We start from the raw sequence: 17,555 nt of genomic DNA on the forward strand, positions 1-17,555 counted from the left end.
GTTTTCTCTTTCTGTATTCAAGAAAAACAAAATAAATGAAAAAGAGAAAAAAGAAAAAGGAAAATGAAATCATTTGAAAATTTGAAAAAGTGAATACACTGAAGTATACTAAAATAAAATGATTGAAGTAAAATAAAAATTGAAAAAATTTATGGGGCGCCTGGGTGGCGCAGTTGGTTAAGCGTCCGACTTCAGCCAGGTCGCGATCTCACGGTCTGTGAGTTCAAGCCCCGCGTCAGGCTCTGGGCTGATGGCTCAGAGCCTGGAGCCTGTTTCTGATTCTGTGTCTCCCTCTCTCTCTGCCCCTCCCCCATTCATGCTCTGTCTCTCTCTGTCCCAAAAATAAATAAACGTTGAAAAAAAAAAAAAAAAAAGAAAAAATTTACACAAAAGTAAAAAAATATAGTAAGAAAAATTAAAAAATATTTTTAATAAAATTTGAAAATAAAAATGAATTTTTTCTCTTTCTGTATGCAAGAAAAAGAAAAAAGTGAAAAAAGAAAAGAAATTAAAATTGATTGGGGCGCCTGGGTGGCGCATGGGGCGCCTGGGTGGCGCAGTCGGTTAAGCGTCCGACTTCAGCCAGGTCACGATCTCGCGGTCCGTGAGTTCGAGCCCCGTGTCAGGCTCTGGGCTGATGGCTCAGAGACTGGAGCCTGTTTCCGATTCTGTGTCTCCCTCTCTCTCTGCCCCTCCCCCGTTCATGCTCTGTCTCTCTCTGTCCCAAAAATAAATAAATGTTGGAAAAAAAAATTTTTTTAATTGAATAGATGGACCTACTAACAGATTGAAATAGGACTGAAACTACTTTGTTTTCCCCTAGAAGTCAGACTATGAAGCACTTTATAGTCCATAAACTAAGCAGGTGGTGGGACTTGTGTTCTTGAAAGGAGAGGTTGGCCCAATTGTGTGGGGCTTAGTCTAATGGCTCCATTCTCCACTAGATGGCAGTGCTAGCCTACTGGAGTGAATTGTGGCACTGGTAGGTGCGTATGCGCATGCATGGGAGTAGTGCAAATGGCATCACCCAGGTACCCAGTCTCTAGTATCGGAACTCTGTTCTCCCTGATCAGCAATCGTGCACCTGTCCTCTGTCTTCAGCTTTTGTCCACTCCCCACTTTCTCACTGTCTGTGACCAAGCCCCAGGCATTACCTCTCTCCCAAGTTTTGTTTCAGATGTAGCTGTTTTCCCCAGCCCTTTCTGAAGGACTGCAGCTTTGACCCATTCCGCCCCTCTATAGGAGGCTCTCACTGAGCAATGGCTGAATGACCAATGGCCGAATGTTGGCTGCACCCAGGAAAGCCTGCTGGACCCTGCTGCTGCTGGTTCCCCGAGACTGTGGCCAGGCACCAGTCTGCCCCAGCAAAAGTTCGCGAGATAGTGTAGCAGCAGCATTTCAGGGATTATGGAAAATCACAACACACATCTGTCACCAGGCTTCACTCTTAAGGACCTTGTTCCAGCACCAGCAAATGTGGCCATTTTCTGGGGTCTGCTGGGACCAGGTGGCTTCAATAGTCTCTACCAAATGTCCTTCCAGCAGTGGAACCGCTTTTCCCTGTGTGGCCCAAGCACCTCCCAGACCCCACTCTGTTCCTGAGGATTCGCCCTTCCCACCAGAGCACAGCCAGGTTTTGAGCTGTGGAGTTGCACCCTTTGCACTCCCCTTGTTTACAGTCTTAATGGAATTTAAACCCTCTCTTTTCTCCTTTCTCCCTTTTTGGTTTAGTCCCTGTGGCTATTTCTGATTTTCCACTTTCTCTCCAGCTCCTTTTGGGGAGGGGTGCTTTTCTCATATTCTCCCCCCACCCCGTCTCCATCCTCTCTCCACCCACAAAAGTACCTCCCTTCCCATGGCTTCTCACTCCCGAAGTTCACCTGTCTGCACCACATACCTGCTGAATTCTGTGGTTCAAGTTGTGCAGATTGTTGTGTTAATCCTCCAATCAGTTTTCTAAGTGTGCAGGATGGTTTAGTGTTGGTCTGGCTGTATTTCATGGATTTGAGGCACACAAAAAACTTCCATGCTATTCCACCATCTTGGTTCCTCCCCCCTCCAAGAGACTTTTCTTGAATAATGAGTTTATCAGAAGAATATAAGTTTTTTGGAACTTTTATTAAACTCTGAAATTCATTAGTTTTTCCAATATAACATAACAAAAACTCTGATTAATTAATTAATTAGTATCAATTTTGTTTTATGAAAAGTAGTATTAATTCTGATCAATGTGTGTAGTCACTGTGTTTATGTTTTTTAAAGCATAAGTATTGAACAACTTTATTTTTTTAATATTGAATAAATGTTTATTTTAAAAAAGTTTTTATTTACATTCCAATTAGTTAACATATAATATTAGTTTCAGGTACTATATAGTGATTCAACACTCCCATACAACACCTGGAGCTCATCTTAGCACGTGCACTTTTCAATCCCATCACCTAACACAGCTCAGTCACCCACTTCCCCTCTGGTAACCATCAATTTGTTCTCTATAGTTAAGAGTCTGTTTCCTGGAGTGCCTATCTCTCTCTATTTTCCCTTTGTTCATTTATTTTGTTTCTTAATTTCCACGTTTGAGTGAAATCAAATGGCATTTATTTTTCTGACTGACTTATTTCACCTAGCATAGTACTCTGTAACTTCATCTATGTCACTGCAAATGTCAAGAGTTCCTTTTTCATGGGTGAGTAATATTTCATTATATATATATATATATATATAGATATATATATATAGATATAGATATATATATCTATATCTATATATATAGATATAGATATAGATATAGATATATATCACATGTCTTTAATCCCCTTTATCCATTTATCAGTGGATGGACACTTTTGCTCTTTACATAATTTGATTATTGTAGATGATGATGCTATAAACATAGAGGTGCATTCATCCCTTTGAATTAGTATTTTTATATTCTTTGTGTAAATACCTAGTAGTGCAATTTCAATCACAGGGTAGTTCTATTTTTAACTTTCTGAGGCATCTCTATAGTGTTTTCCAGGGTTGCTAATACCAGTTTGCATTCCCACCAACAGTATAAGAGGTTTCCCCTTTCTCCACATCCTTTCCATCACTTGTTTTTTATGTTGTTGATTTTAGCTATTCTGGTTGGTGGGAGGTGATACCTCTTTGCAGTGTTTTTTTAAAGGGACAGAACACAAGCAGGGGGAGGGGCAGAGAGAGAAGGAGACAGAGAATTGAAACAGGCTCTAGGCTCTGAGCTGTCAGCATAGAGCCCAACACGGGGCTTGAACACATGAACTGTGAGATCATGACCTGAACCAAAGTCAAACACTTAACAGACTAAGCCACCCAGGAGCCCCTTCCTTTCAGTTTGATTTGTATTTCGCTGATGATCAGCGATGCTGAGAATCTTTTCATGTGTCTATTGGCCATCTGGATGTTATCTTTGGAAAAATGTCTGTTTATGTCTTCTGTCAATTTTTAATTAGGATTATTCTTTTGAGGGTTTGAGTTTTAGAAGTTCTTTACAAATTTTTGATACTATCCCTTTATTGTAGATGTCATTTGCAAAAACCTTCTGCCACTCCATAGGTTGCCTTTTAGTTTTGTTGATTGTTTCCTTTTTGTGCAGAAGCTTTTTATTTTGATGAAGTCCCAATAGTTTATTTTTGTTTTTTCTTCCCTTGCCTCAGGAGACATATCTATAAAGAAATTGCTGTGGCCTATGTCAAAGAGGTTATTGCCTGTGTTCTCTTCTAGGATTATAATGATTTCATGTCTCACATTTGGCTCTTTCATCCACTTTGAATTTTCTTTGGGGTATGGTATAAGAAAGAAGTCCAGTATCTTTCTTTTGCATGTCGCTGTCCAGTTTTCCCAAGAGCATTTATTGAAGAGACTGTCTTTTTCTCATTGTATATTCTTTTCTTCTTTGTTGAAGATTAATTGACAATATGGTTGTGGGCTCATTTCTGGGTTTTCTATTCTGTTCCATTGGTCTATGTAACAGTACCATACTGTTTTGATTACTACAGCTTTATAATTTAACTTAAAGAATTGTGATGCCACCAGCTTTGCTTTTCTTCTTCAAGATTGCTTTGGCTATGTGAGGTCTTTTGTGCACCCATGCAAATTTTAAGGTTGTTTCTTCTAGCTCTGTGAAGAAATATTGTTGGTGTTTGATAGGGATTGCATTAAACGTGTAAATTGTTTTGGGTGGTATAGACGTTATAACAATATTGGTTTTTTCCAATCCATGAGCATAAAATGTCATTCCATTTCTTTGTGTCATCTTTAATTTCTTTCATCAGTGTTTTATACTTTTCAGAGTACAGTTCTTTCACCTCTCATGGTGGGTTTATTTCTTGGTATCTATTATTTAGGGTGCAATTGTAAATGGGATTTTTAAAAATTTCTCTTTCTGCCCCTTCATTATTGGTGTGTAGAAATGTAACAAAGTTATATACATTGATTTTGTAACCTACAATTTCACCGAATTCATGTATCATTTCTAGTAGTTTTTTTGGTGGAGTCTTCCAGATTTTCTATATATACTATCATGTCATCCGCAAATAGTGAAAGTTTTGTTTCTTCCTTACCAATTTGGATGCTTTTTATTTCTTTTTGTTTTCTGATTGCTGTGGCTACGACTTCCAGTACTATTTTGAATAAAAGTGGTGAGAATAGACATCTTTGCTTTTTTTCCTGATCTGAGGGAGACAGTTATCAAATTTTTCCTTTTGAGGATGATGTTAGCTATGGATTTTCATATACGGTCATTATTATGTTCAGGTGTGTTTCCTGTAAACCTGCTTTGTTGAGGATTTTTATCATTAATGGATGTTGTACTTTGTCAAATTCTTTTTCTGCTTCTATTGGAAGGAAAGGGTAATATGGTTCTTATCCTTTCTTTTATTAATGTATCATGTTTATTGATTTGTGAATATTGAATCACTCTTTCAACCCAGGAATAAATTCCACTTGTTCATGGTGAAAGTTTTTTTTTCATGTATTGTTGGATTCAATCTGCTAGTATTTTATTGAGAATTTTTGCATCCATGTTCATCAGGAATATTGGCCTGCAGTTCTTTTTTTACTGGAGTCTTTATCTGGTTTTGGTGTCAGGGTACAGTTGGCTTCATAGAATGAATTAGAAGTTTTCCTTCCTTTTCTATTTTTTGGACCAGTTTAAGGAGAATAGATATTAACTCTTCTTCAAATGTTTGGTAGAGTTCACCTGTAAAGCCATCTGGCCCTGGAATTTTATTTGTTGGGAACTTTTGGTTTATGTTTAAATCCACAAAGCCTAGTTATCACCTGTTATTTATGCAATGAAAGGCACCTGTTGAGACCCAGTTCATTTGAATTACCTTTTTATTTCTACTTAGAGTCAAAAGAGTTAAATGGGAACACCATCAGCATAATCTTTAATAAATTTAGAAAATTTTTTGATTTTAGATCTCCAAAATACTTTAAGAGATATTCAGGTGTGGAATCTGTCAGCAACTTGAAAAAAATCATATGTCAATTTTATAAATTTGAAATAAACTTATCCTTTCCTGTTTTATTATGATTCAGTAGTTTTGGAAAATATACAGTTTTGGATTTTCATCAAATTTTTGCATAGTAGAAATTCAATAAGAAATTGCTACATTAAGTAGGAGTATCTTGGGCCATTTTTAGTAAGTTTTCAAATTTTAGAGCAGTTTTATTTTAAAACAGTTTAGAGAATTATTGCAAAGATAATATAGTTTTCTCATATCCCATGCCTAGTTTTCTCTATTATTAACATCTTATATTAGAAAGGTATTTCTAAATTTAAAATTAGCTTTGATCATCTGGGCTGAAGGAGTATTTGTAGGTTTCTCCATAGTAAAGTTAATCTTTTTTTTTTTTTTTTTTTCTATTTCTATACTGTGCTCCTTGGAAGAGAGACTTAAGGAATGGGGAGTATTTCTACACCTCATTTGGGGAAGATTATCTACATTAATTATTCAGAATTCTTTTTTCACTGGACACTTGTCTATTCTCTTACATTTATTAAGTTTATTCAATTATTTATATCAGTAAGATCTCAGGGACATTTATAGATTTATATTGTGGGTTATAATCCAATACTAATTTATTTATTTCTTTCCTCAATTTTTTTTTCAGCTTTGTCCATTGGGAGATCTTTCAGTTAGATCCTGTGTCTGTTTGATATATATTCATCATTGTGTGTATGTGGGGTTTTTGTTGTTGTTGTTCTTTGGAGCACCTTCCCATTTTAACACTACAAAATGATCCAGGATTATCTTTTGGATACCCATCTAGTCCCAGAATAAGTCGTTTCTCCAAAGTGACCTAGTTCCTTTTTTGGATAATGACATTAGAAGACAAAACCCGGATGCTAGTTACACTTGTTACTATTGGGTATCAATGATGCTAGGCCTTTTCAGTGACATAGCAAGGATTTAGATGCGTGTATGACAACCTGCATATATACACATATTTTAAAATATATCTATTTGTAATTAATTTCTTACAAATAAGCTAAATACAAGTTCATACTGATGTATCCACTCTAATTCATTACTCATAGGTCATTTTAGTCTCTTCTTGTTCCTGGTCTATAACCTCTCACTACAAGAGTGAGAAATCCAGTTCTTATCACCAACTTAAATTTCCTGTTAAATTCCAGATATGTATATAATAGTTCAGAATTGTTAATTCATAGCTCTGTGGGAAAGAACTTCATTAACTAGACTCTAATCCCTTTTGCCCATAGACTTACAAAATGCACTAATTTGCAAAGTTACTTATGTCAGCACAATATTTCCGTACTGCCTTCAAGTGAGATTGTTTTTTATATTTGTAATACATTTAAGTTATTTTCTCATATCCTGCCTTCCATCACAGTTTATTTACCCATTTACTCATTGAAGGAATCTTGGTTGCTTTTAGTTTTGGTTAATTATGAACAAAGTTTCAATAAACATTTGGGTGTATGCTATTGTGTAGACATAAGTTTTCAAGCCAGTTTGTAATTACTTAGAAATATGATTGCTAAAATGTGTGGCAATACTATGTTTAACATTGTAAGAAAGTGTCAAACTGTCTTCCATGGTGGTTGTATCATTGCACATTCCTGTCAGCAATGAATGAGAGCTCCTATAACTTCACATCCTCTCCAGAATGGCATTGCCAGGTTTTTGTTTTTAGTTTTGGTTCGTTGCAATTTTAATAGGTATGCAATGTTTTATCAGTGTTGTTTTAATTGTAAGTTTTTAATAACAAGTGATGTTGAATAACTTTTCACTTGGAAGCAAAAAACAAAAGTATCCTAGATTCTAAAAAAGTATTGTGTTTCACCCAGATTAAGTTAATAAAGGGTTTCATTAATAACATTTTAAATCTGATTGGATTATAAGATATTTTACCATCACATAAATGATAAGGTCATCTAAGTTAATGTGGGAGCCACCATATGTTCTGTAAAATCCTCTTTAGATTCTAATTTGAATGCATGATGTTGCTGAATATTATAAATTTGGGAACACACTCTCATTCTTTCCTATTGTTTGCATTGAATCAGGAATATATCCAGTTCTTCTCTAAGGATCATGAAAATTCTAAGTATTAGAGTATGGTACCTAAGAAAATACACAAATGCACTCATAGATTGTATTAAATAGTCATAGGGTTTTTTCCCCCTATTTTTTCCTGATAACCCTAATATCAGCACTATGAAGTCGAGTAGGAAGTTAATCAAACAAAGATGGTCTCAAAGGTTAGAAAGGCCAAAAAAATAGAAATGTGACTGAAATTATTGAAAATCACAATGTAAAATGAATCTTAATTTTTAAGAACTTTAAATCCTATTGTCAAATTACACAATTCTTTTCGTAATAAAAATGTAATTTTGATGGAATTACAGATTGGCAGAAGTCAATTTTGCCAACCCATTTTGAACTACTTTACATCAAGTCATATTATATTAAATAGCGTCATTTGAAATGAGCTGAAGTATTTGTTAATTGTTATTTGGGTAACTGAAAAACTCCTAAAAATTAATGGCTTTTATAATAATTTGATTATGTGCCCTTGCTATAAAGAGTTACATTTTCTTTTAAATAAATGCTTTAAAGCCATGAACAAAATGCAAAGCAACCTGTAGAATTGGAGAAAATATTTGCAAATCCTGTATCTGATAAGTGGTTAATATCAAAAATATGTAAACAACTCATACTACTCAATAGACAAAAAAGCAAAAACAATGTAATTAAAAAATAGGAAGAAGAGTGCTCACTTCAGTAGCACATATACTAAAATTGAAATGATACAAAGAGGATTAACATGACCCTTGTGCAAAGATGACATGCAAATACATCAAGCATTTAATATTTTTAAAAAATGGGTGAAAGAACTGAATAGACATTTTTCCAAAGAAGACATATAAATGACCATCAGGTACATGCAAAGGTGCTCAACATAACTAATCATTAGGGAAGTGCAAATCAAAATCACAATGAGATGTAACTCTCCACCTGTTGGAATGGCTAATATTAAAAAATAAGAAATAACAAATGTTGGCAAGGATATGGAGAAAAGGAAATCCTTGTGCACTGTTGGTAGAAATGTAAATTTATGCAGATAATATGGAAAATAGTACAGAGGTTTCTCAAAAATTTAAAAATAGCACTACCATGTAATCCAACAATTTTACTTTTGAATTTATATGAGGGAAACAAAATCACTATCGTGAAAAGATATTGCCACCCCCATGTTTACTGTAGCATTATTTATAATAGCCAAGACACGGAAACAACTTAAGTATCTATCAATGAATGAATGGATAAAGAAAATGTGATATATAATAAATACATATATAACACATCAATTAATATAATTTTATATAATATATAGTTAATATTGTATATAATATAGATATACATAATACATATATACATATATAGGTATACATGTATGTGTATATATAATATGTATAACTCATATATGATGTGTATATATTTTATATATAGTTAATATAATATATAATAAAATATCATTTGGCCATGAAAATAAAGGAAATCCTATCATTTGCAACATGGGTGTACTTGAAGGCATAATGCTATGTGAAATAAGTCTGGCACAGAAAGACAACTACTGCATTATCTAACTTATATGTAGAAACTAAAACTATGAATTTTATGCCCAGAGTAAGGGGGAAGGGATAAGTGAAATGAGTGAAGGAATTAAGAGATAAACTTCCACTTGTAAAATAAATCATAGGGAGGTAATGTACTGCATGGTGACTATAGGTGCTAAAAGAAGAGTTCTTAAAATTTCTTAAAGAGTTCTTAAAAGTTCTTAAAAGAGAAAATAACCATATGTGGTTATGGATGCTAACTGAACATTGTGGCAATTCTTTCACAACATATACATATATCAAGTCATTGCATTGTGCATCTATAATTAATACAGTGTTATATGTTAATTATATCTTTTTAGAAGAAAGAAAGAAAAAACTTAGGGAAGAAGTGAGATGAGAGAGTGAGATGAGAGATATTAGGATATCAGTGGCAACAGATATGGAAGGAGAGCATCCAGAGTAGATGAATCAGTACCAGCCAAGACATGTCGGGTTCAGGGAGAGAAGAGATCACATTGGGAGGTAGGTTGTAGAGTTGTCAATAGGCTGAAGATACAATGTAGGAATAGACAGAAGAAACTAATGTTCTTTCCTAAGGAAGCTAGACTTTTTCAAAAGGCCAGTAGAAAAGGTTATGGTTTTCTTTTAACCATTCAACTTCTTTTTGAATGTGAGAATGATCTAAACAAAAGCAATAAGAATAACCATACAATCCTTTCTTCACTTATAAGATATAACTTTGAGACAGAATAATTGATTCCACATATGTGATATAATGGACCAAGAGTAAGTAGAATCGAGTTCTAGCTATGATTACTTAAATAAAGAAAATTAAAAAAAAAACAATATTTGATACTATCTTGGCAATCATGTTTTAATATAAATATGTGCACGAGGATTATAATATAATACACAAAAGTTAGATATATCTTATATTATGATTAATTTCCCTATAATTTTATCTAATAATATCACACCTAAACGATGGTCAATTTTTACTGACATATAGGAATTAAGAATAAGAAAAAATAACACTAAAAGAGACATTACAATAACTTGAAATGTTTTTACAGCTGCCAATACCATTCCACTTCTTCACAAAATTTTTTATTTATGTGTTAGGCAATAACCTCAGGAACAATTAGGGAAGTATGTTTCTTTGAGTTGGATAATTAAATGCCAAGAAAACTCACCACTCAATATGTAATTCACTCAAAATCTTGTTGTTTGAAGGAGCCAGTGTTCAAATATAGGATGGATTGAATTCCTAACAACATCTGGCATGAGCAGTGGACTTGGCCCTCACCATAATAGCATTACATTCATGGTCGGAATGACAGCTAAATGGATGGATGGAGCTTGTTTTTAATGGGGCAGATTCATGACTATAGCATAATGAATGAGAGTGTTATAACCTCTGGTCACATACACTGTGGCCTGTTGCTCCTTACAAGCTGTATCAGGGGATAAAGAGTAAATTCTTGTTGTCAGATCTAATGGTGAAAGATTCTGGTTTCTAACTTACTGAGAGAACAAAGTAGAATTTCCATTCCAATAATCTGGTTCAAAACACTTCCTGATCACCCTGGTCAATTTGTTGTGTCACTTAATTAAACCCAAAGCATTGCAAATTGTGTAAGTGAGCAAAAGAAAGACTGTTTCTTCAACCTTGAAAAACAGTCCTTAAGACAAATATCTTATTAAATTAGTTAATTTCTAGAACATGAATTACAGGAAGTTTTCTCTAGAGCTTTTCCATGGGTTAACCCATATTTCCATATTTAAATATGGATTAAAGTAAACAGCAAACAAAGTCACAATTAAGAGTTAAAAAAGAAATTGAAATGCAAGAGGAAATTAATACAAAATGATAAAAACCATAATTCTCACCACAGATTCTCTCTCTCTCTCTCTCTGTTACACACACACACACACACACACACACACACACACAATATCTGGGAAAGGGGATAGAAAAATAGCTGTATTATTTTAATTTTTCCCTAAGTTTGAAAGTTAGCTATATAAGTTTTCTGAGTTGAAGGCCTTTGGGTATTGAGAGAAATGCCATTGATTTTTTAATTTGAAAATGTGTTTTTTTTGTTTTGTTTTTAGCATATTCCTTTCCTTTACATGGATAAATACAAGCTTTAGCAAAGCCTAGAATGAGTGAAAGGAGAACTATAATGGTGTGGCCTTTGTTGTTGGACACTCATCTACTCATCACACTTATATGTATCCAAAATTATTTGTTTACAATAATTAAATGCCCTTGTCACTTACACACTGTCATGATTTAGACTACCCTATGTTTTACAAACCTTTTGTCTTTAAGGAGAATTATAACAGAGCTCATATTTCCAAACATCTGTAGGTGTCTGCTGTTAATGTACACTGAGTGGATAGTTCTACATTGCCCTGAACTTTTCATTCTCTCAGTATTGAAAACATGATGATCTGCCTCTAGAGAATAGATGTTGCCTGATAAAATGTGTTTATTAAGGAAATGTGCATAAACTATGGGGAGGTAGCACACTTCCAAGGAGACTAGCAGATTAGGATACATGGCTCTACAGCAGAGCCCAGTGTGCATTCTGTATTTTAAATTTAAAGGTTAAAGGTTAATATGCAAGAGTTTCACTGTTTGGAATAATTCAGGAAACATTATGCAAATTGTATATCAGTTGAAGAATGAACATGAGAGTATTAGCACCCTGCAAGTTTCTCTATAATACATGCTGTGGGAAAAGCTAAACACAAACAGAAGGGGGGGGGGGGGCTCTACTGATTATTTTCCAATGAGTTAAAATTACTCAAAATGTAGATTCAATAAAATGCTTATGAAAAGTAATGGCTACATAGGTGTGGAAACAGCAAAATTGTACCTGTACCTGCTTCATAGTAAACCCAGAGCATCTTAAATATTTTTTTAATGTTTATTTATTTTTGAGAAAGAGAGAGAGAGAGAGAGAGAGTGTGAACAGGGCAGGGACAGAGAGGGAATCACAGAATTTGAAGCAGGTTCCAGGCTCTGAGCTGTCAGCACAGAGCCTGACGCGAGGCTTGAACTCACGAACCGTGAGATCATGATCTGAGTCGAAGTCCGACACTCAACCGACTGAGCCACCCAGGTGCCCCTAAAATTTTTAAGGCATTTGATAGTTTATAACATTGGGAAAGCTTTTGTACCTAATGGCATAAAAGGAATTACATACACTTTTTTTTTAATTTCAAGTTTTTATGTAAATTCTAGTCACTAAACATATATGGTAAAATTGATTTCAGGTGTAGAATTTAGTGATGCATCACTTCCATATAACACCCTGTGCTCTTCATAAGTGTCCACCTTAGTGCCCATCACCCATTTATCCCATCCTCTACCCACTTCCCTTCCATCAACCCTCAGTTCTCTATAGTTAAGTGTCTCTTTTGGCTTGCTTCCCTCTCTGTCTTTCTTTATTTCCCCTTCTCCAATGTTCATCTGTTTTGTTTCTTAAATTCCACATATGAGTGAAATCATATAGTATTTGTCTTCCTCTGACTGACATATTTTACTTAGCATAATACACTCTAGCTCCAACCACATCATTGCAAATGGGAAAATTTCATTATTTTGGGGGACATACATTTTGAATTTATTTTGGGGTACGGTGTAAAAAAGTGGTCTAGTTTTCCCAACACCATTTGCTGAAGATACTGTCTTTTTTCCACACACACAGTTTACTAAGATCTTCTTCAATACTTACTCACCAGAATTCAAGTTTTAAATATAATCTTAGTGATTGAAACACCATCAGCACTTCTAATGTGTTCCAAGGTTTTCAGAGCTGTTATTCAAATTACAAATACCATGACATCAATGTAAGTGTTCCACATGAAAGGGAAAGTACTGTTTCATATATATGCAAAATTTTAAGATGAAGGGATAAAAGTGATAGAAATCATAAACTTTTCCAAATTGTTGCTTTCAAATGTAACTTTATATACATAATTTGTGCATGTGTACCAAGGAGCAGGTATTTTGAGATCCATGAAAACCTTTAATATTATGAGTACATAAAGAGACTATTCCTGGTTTTTAGGAAAAATAGCTACTTTCTGGCTAATTATTACCCTATCAGAATATGAAAGAGTATACCAAAGCAATTTTTATTTATTATTCCACCTGCCATTGGTCAATATTCTTAATAAATGTTTCAAAAGTATTATGTGGAAAATATCACTTATTTTAGAAACAATAAAACAAAGTAGGAATAAATATTAACATATTACAGTCTTAATGTTAGTTGCATTACAAAAAAACAACTTTCAGGGCCCTAATTATATTGATTCTAAAAGTCTTTTACCCATAATTATTTAGAAAGCAGAGAACAATTTTAAGCAAACTAGCATGAGTTCACTCCTTGGCAAGTCATGGATAGAAACTACACTAGAGTTGTCACCTGAAGGAAAGAAACATTATTTGCAACAAATAAGGATATCATAGGTGATAACTTCCAAAGCTGTGACTCCTCAAGGAAGGGTAAATGAGTTTGTCATTGCATGTAGAGGTGGGAATAAGGTCATGCATATGCCTTAAGGAAACATACCTATACATACATGTATATGTATATGTATATGTATATGTATATGTATATGTGGCTTATATTCCTTCTTGTGCAAAGATTGTAGTATTAAAATGAGGTAAAGATACAGTTGGTCTCTCTTTGAGTGACTCCATGGTCCATCTGCATAGGCATGAGTTAGAGGTTAAGCTTAAACTGGTCTTGGTGGTGTGGGCCACAATAGCTCTTTGTCCAGGTACTTGTTATTGCCTGAGGTATAGTTTTGGTTTCCATCAGGGGATGCTATGCCCCTGAGTTAAGAGATAAGCTAGAAAGAAAAGCTTAAGGAGAAATGTGAGACAAAAATTGGTCGGTACAAGCAGGTGAACAAAAAAGGTCAGGTCTTGGGGTCTAGCTGGTGGCACAATCTTTATAGTTAAATAGTCTTTCAAAGAAATGGTCCAATGGCTCGTCTTTTATGTTGTGCTTTAATTTTTTTTTAATGTTTATTTTTGAGAGAGAGAAAGAGATAGAGAGAGAAAGGGAGGCACGAAGAGAAAGGGACACAGAATCTGAAGCAGGCTCCGGGCTCTGAGCTGTCAGCACAGAGCCTGATGTGGGATGCGAATTCAAGAACTGTGAGATAATGACCTGAGCCAAAGTCTGATGCTTAACCAACTGAGCCACCCATGCGCCCCTATGTTGTGTGTTAAATCAGAAGTACCACTTACTTACTGAATATAGAATTAGTGTCTACGTATAATTATTAACTAGGCCACTCTCAGTCAAAAATTTGTTTTTAATTTGGCATTTTGTAGGATACATGGCCCCAAAGAATACATATGATATTAATTTTTTTGTGCTAGTGATTCTAGAATTGTGAGAACACAGATACACAAAGAGATGAGAAGGAAACAATAAAATTTCTGCACCTTTGATCCAAGTATAGTGTGTTGGTTTCTTTCAGTCTTAATATTTCTGATGTAGATATTTAAAGCCAAATTTCAATGTAACTCTATGTGCTTGGTTAAAAAGCACACATTATTAATTCATTGAAACACTAAAAATACGTTATCTTTTAGAAGACGTAACTATAAATCTATTTTTGAATTAGAACTTTGTAATCTGTTAAAGAAATTATTCTAATACTTGTTAAAAAAGTAAGGCAGACTTTATTCAAGACTATTGAGATAGGTGTCAAGACTATCACAATAGGGGAAAGAGATGGAACTCAACACCAAATACAGTAAGAACATGTAGAGATTTATGGTCAAGGAGCACATTGGCTGGGAGGGGAATTGGGAGAAGGGTGGTGAATACAAAATGACTAAAAAGAAAAATCAAAGGTAGGGTGAATTCTTGTTAAACTGACCTCACAGAATTCTTACTAAAGTTATGCCAGTGTAGTTGCCTATCACCTGGGGATGGTGGAGGGTCAAGACTTTGATGAAATGTCAATGATTAGATGTCAAAGACATAAGAATATTCTTTAAACTGACTTAGCAGAATTTTTGCTATAATTGGACTATGGAAGGATAAACATAGAAGCCCAGGGTCTAGGCCTAATTGAAAAGAAGGCCAGAGGAGCCTGACTAAAGTTTGGTTATGAAATCATCACATCTCACAGAAATAAGGAAGTAATACAGTGTATCCCTCGTACCTTCAACAGTAACAGGAAAGCAAGTAAGATTCAATAAGCCTCTGTTAAATGAATAAATAAATGTATGAAATGTCTATGTAGATTTTATTTATTTTTATTTAATATTTTTAAAATAGATTTTGTGACATTATTTGATAGTACACACTTATAATAACAATGTAAAATATTGGATCTTTGGACTGATTGATTTTAAAAGGAAGCATATATGGGATAAATCTTCACAGTTTGAAAATCATAGCTCCATTCTTTCACACCTCTTCTTCTTTTACAGACCTAATATTCTAGAGAAGAAAGACAGGTAAACACCCTATAAGTAAGTAAATAGATAAATAGAACAAAATTGAATAATTTTCAATGTATTAAAAGAAGTAAAATCTAGTATGTGATAGAGGAAATCTGGTTAAAGGGAGGGGTGCTAACAGCCCCTTGGAAAACTCAGCCATGTACCATCCTGGGGTGAGTCCTCCACGAAGAGTCTCCTTCCAGGAGAGCACATTCCAAAAGGCCATTCCAAAGGAGAAAGGCCAGTCTGAAGGACATACTTGCCTGTGTGACTCAGTCATAGTTAACAAGGGGGAGGGAATATGGTAAATGTCAAATTAGACAGAGACAGATTTTAGAGAACTTATGAACCGTGGTATAAAAAGTTTTCATGCACATAATTAAAGAGAAGAGAGATTAACTTAATTCTCCAGGTCACAGAAATGTTTATGATCCCTGTGAATGAAGACACTCTCATAAAGAAAAATAGAAAGGAATAAAGTATAAGAAAACTAAATGAAAGTGGCAACCAGCAAAGAAGAAAAGTTTTAGAAAATAGGTGGTCCAGTGTATCAAACACCGTCAAGAAGTCGAATAAAATAAACACATAAGATTGTTTTTTGGCTTTGGAAATGTGAAAGACAAAATAGAAGGGTGTATTAATAGACTAGTGTATTAATTTGCCATAACAAAATATCACAGACTGGGTGGCTTAAAAAACAAGTATTTGTTTTCTCACGGTTCTGGAGGTAGGAATCTGAGATCAGGGTGATAACAAGTATGGTTTCTCCCGAGGCTTCTCTCTTTGGCTTGCAGACAGCAGCCTTCTCACTATGTTCCTACATGGCCTTTTCTATGTGTGCATGCATCCCTAGTGCCTGTTTCTATACATTCTAATCTCCTTTTCTTACAAGGACACCAGTCATCTTGGATTAAGGCCCACGTTAATGGGCTCATTTTAGCTTAATTATCTGTGTAAAAGTCCCATCACTGAATGTAGTCACATCCTAAGGTACTGGGGGCTAGAGCTTCAATATATAAATTTTGGAGAAAAACAGTTCAGTTCATAACATCTACACAGTCAATTCTCATTATTTACATATCTCATATTCATGAATTTATCTACCAGCAATTTTTTTTGTAATCCCAAAGCCAATACTTACTGTGCAGTTAAGATAATTTGTGTATATGTGCAGAGCAGGGGAAAATTTGATTCTCCCCATGCTTATGTTACCAACTGGGTTCCAACAAAGCAATGCTCAGCCTTTTTGTTTCAGTTTCATACTATAAGCAAGTGTCCTTTTTGTGATCTATTTAGTTCCACTGTATTTGTGCTTTTTGTTTGTGCTTTTGCTCTTTAAAATGGTCCCTGAGTGAAGTGTTAAAAGTGCTGACTAGTGTTCCTAAGTACAAGAAGATTGTGTATGCCTTACAGGGAAAAAAAAGAGCATATTAGATAAGCTTTGAACAATCCTGAGTTATAGTGTTGGTGGCCATCATTTCAACATTAATGAATCAACAATATATATTAACTTAGATGTCTTTAAACATAAAACACATAAAACAAGATTATGTATTGATCAGATGGCATAATATTATGGTCAAAAAGCTCACAAAAACCTTATTATATTTCAGTAAGAGCAATGATTTAGTGTTCACATGTTGTAGTGGTTTCATAGAACATAATCACTGTGAATAACTCAACTGTATATGCTGAGGGATAAATGCTAATAGAGAAGAAGAGCTGAACTCTCAGGATTCTGGAAAGGATCACTGCTACAAGATTCTCAGAGTAGCAGAGCAAGACAGATCTAGAACACAGGTAGAAGGTTAAGGCATGGTCAAGAGGCTGATCAGCAGTTATATTGAGACAAAGGGCTGCCTCCATGATAAGATACAAATGGGAGTGAAGTTGTAGGCAAGGTTGCGTTGTGACTTTGATAAGCCCTGGAAATTTTGCCTTCATGGGCTTCATAAA

General features: G+C 34.6%; 1 non-coding gene across 1 annotated transcript; it reads left to right on the forward strand.

Annotated features, from left to right (window-relative positions):
- Nucleotides 1-8,261: 8,261 nt before the first annotated feature.
- Nucleotides 8,262-8,368, forward strand: LOC112868086 (U6 spliceosomal RNA). Its single transcript, XR_003224261.1, has one exon. It is a non-coding gene; the product is annotated as a U6 spliceosomal RNA (small nuclear RNA).
- The last annotated feature ends 9,187 nt before the right edge of the window (nucleotides 8,369-17,555 follow it).

Source organism: Puma concolor, chromosome B4 (genome assembly GCF_028749965.1).
Source record: "Puma concolor isolate L17-30 chromosome B4, mPumCon1.1.hap2, whole genome shotgun sequence".
Classification (NCBI taxonomy): Eukaryota; Metazoa; Chordata; class Mammalia; order Carnivora; family Felidae; genus Puma; species Puma concolor.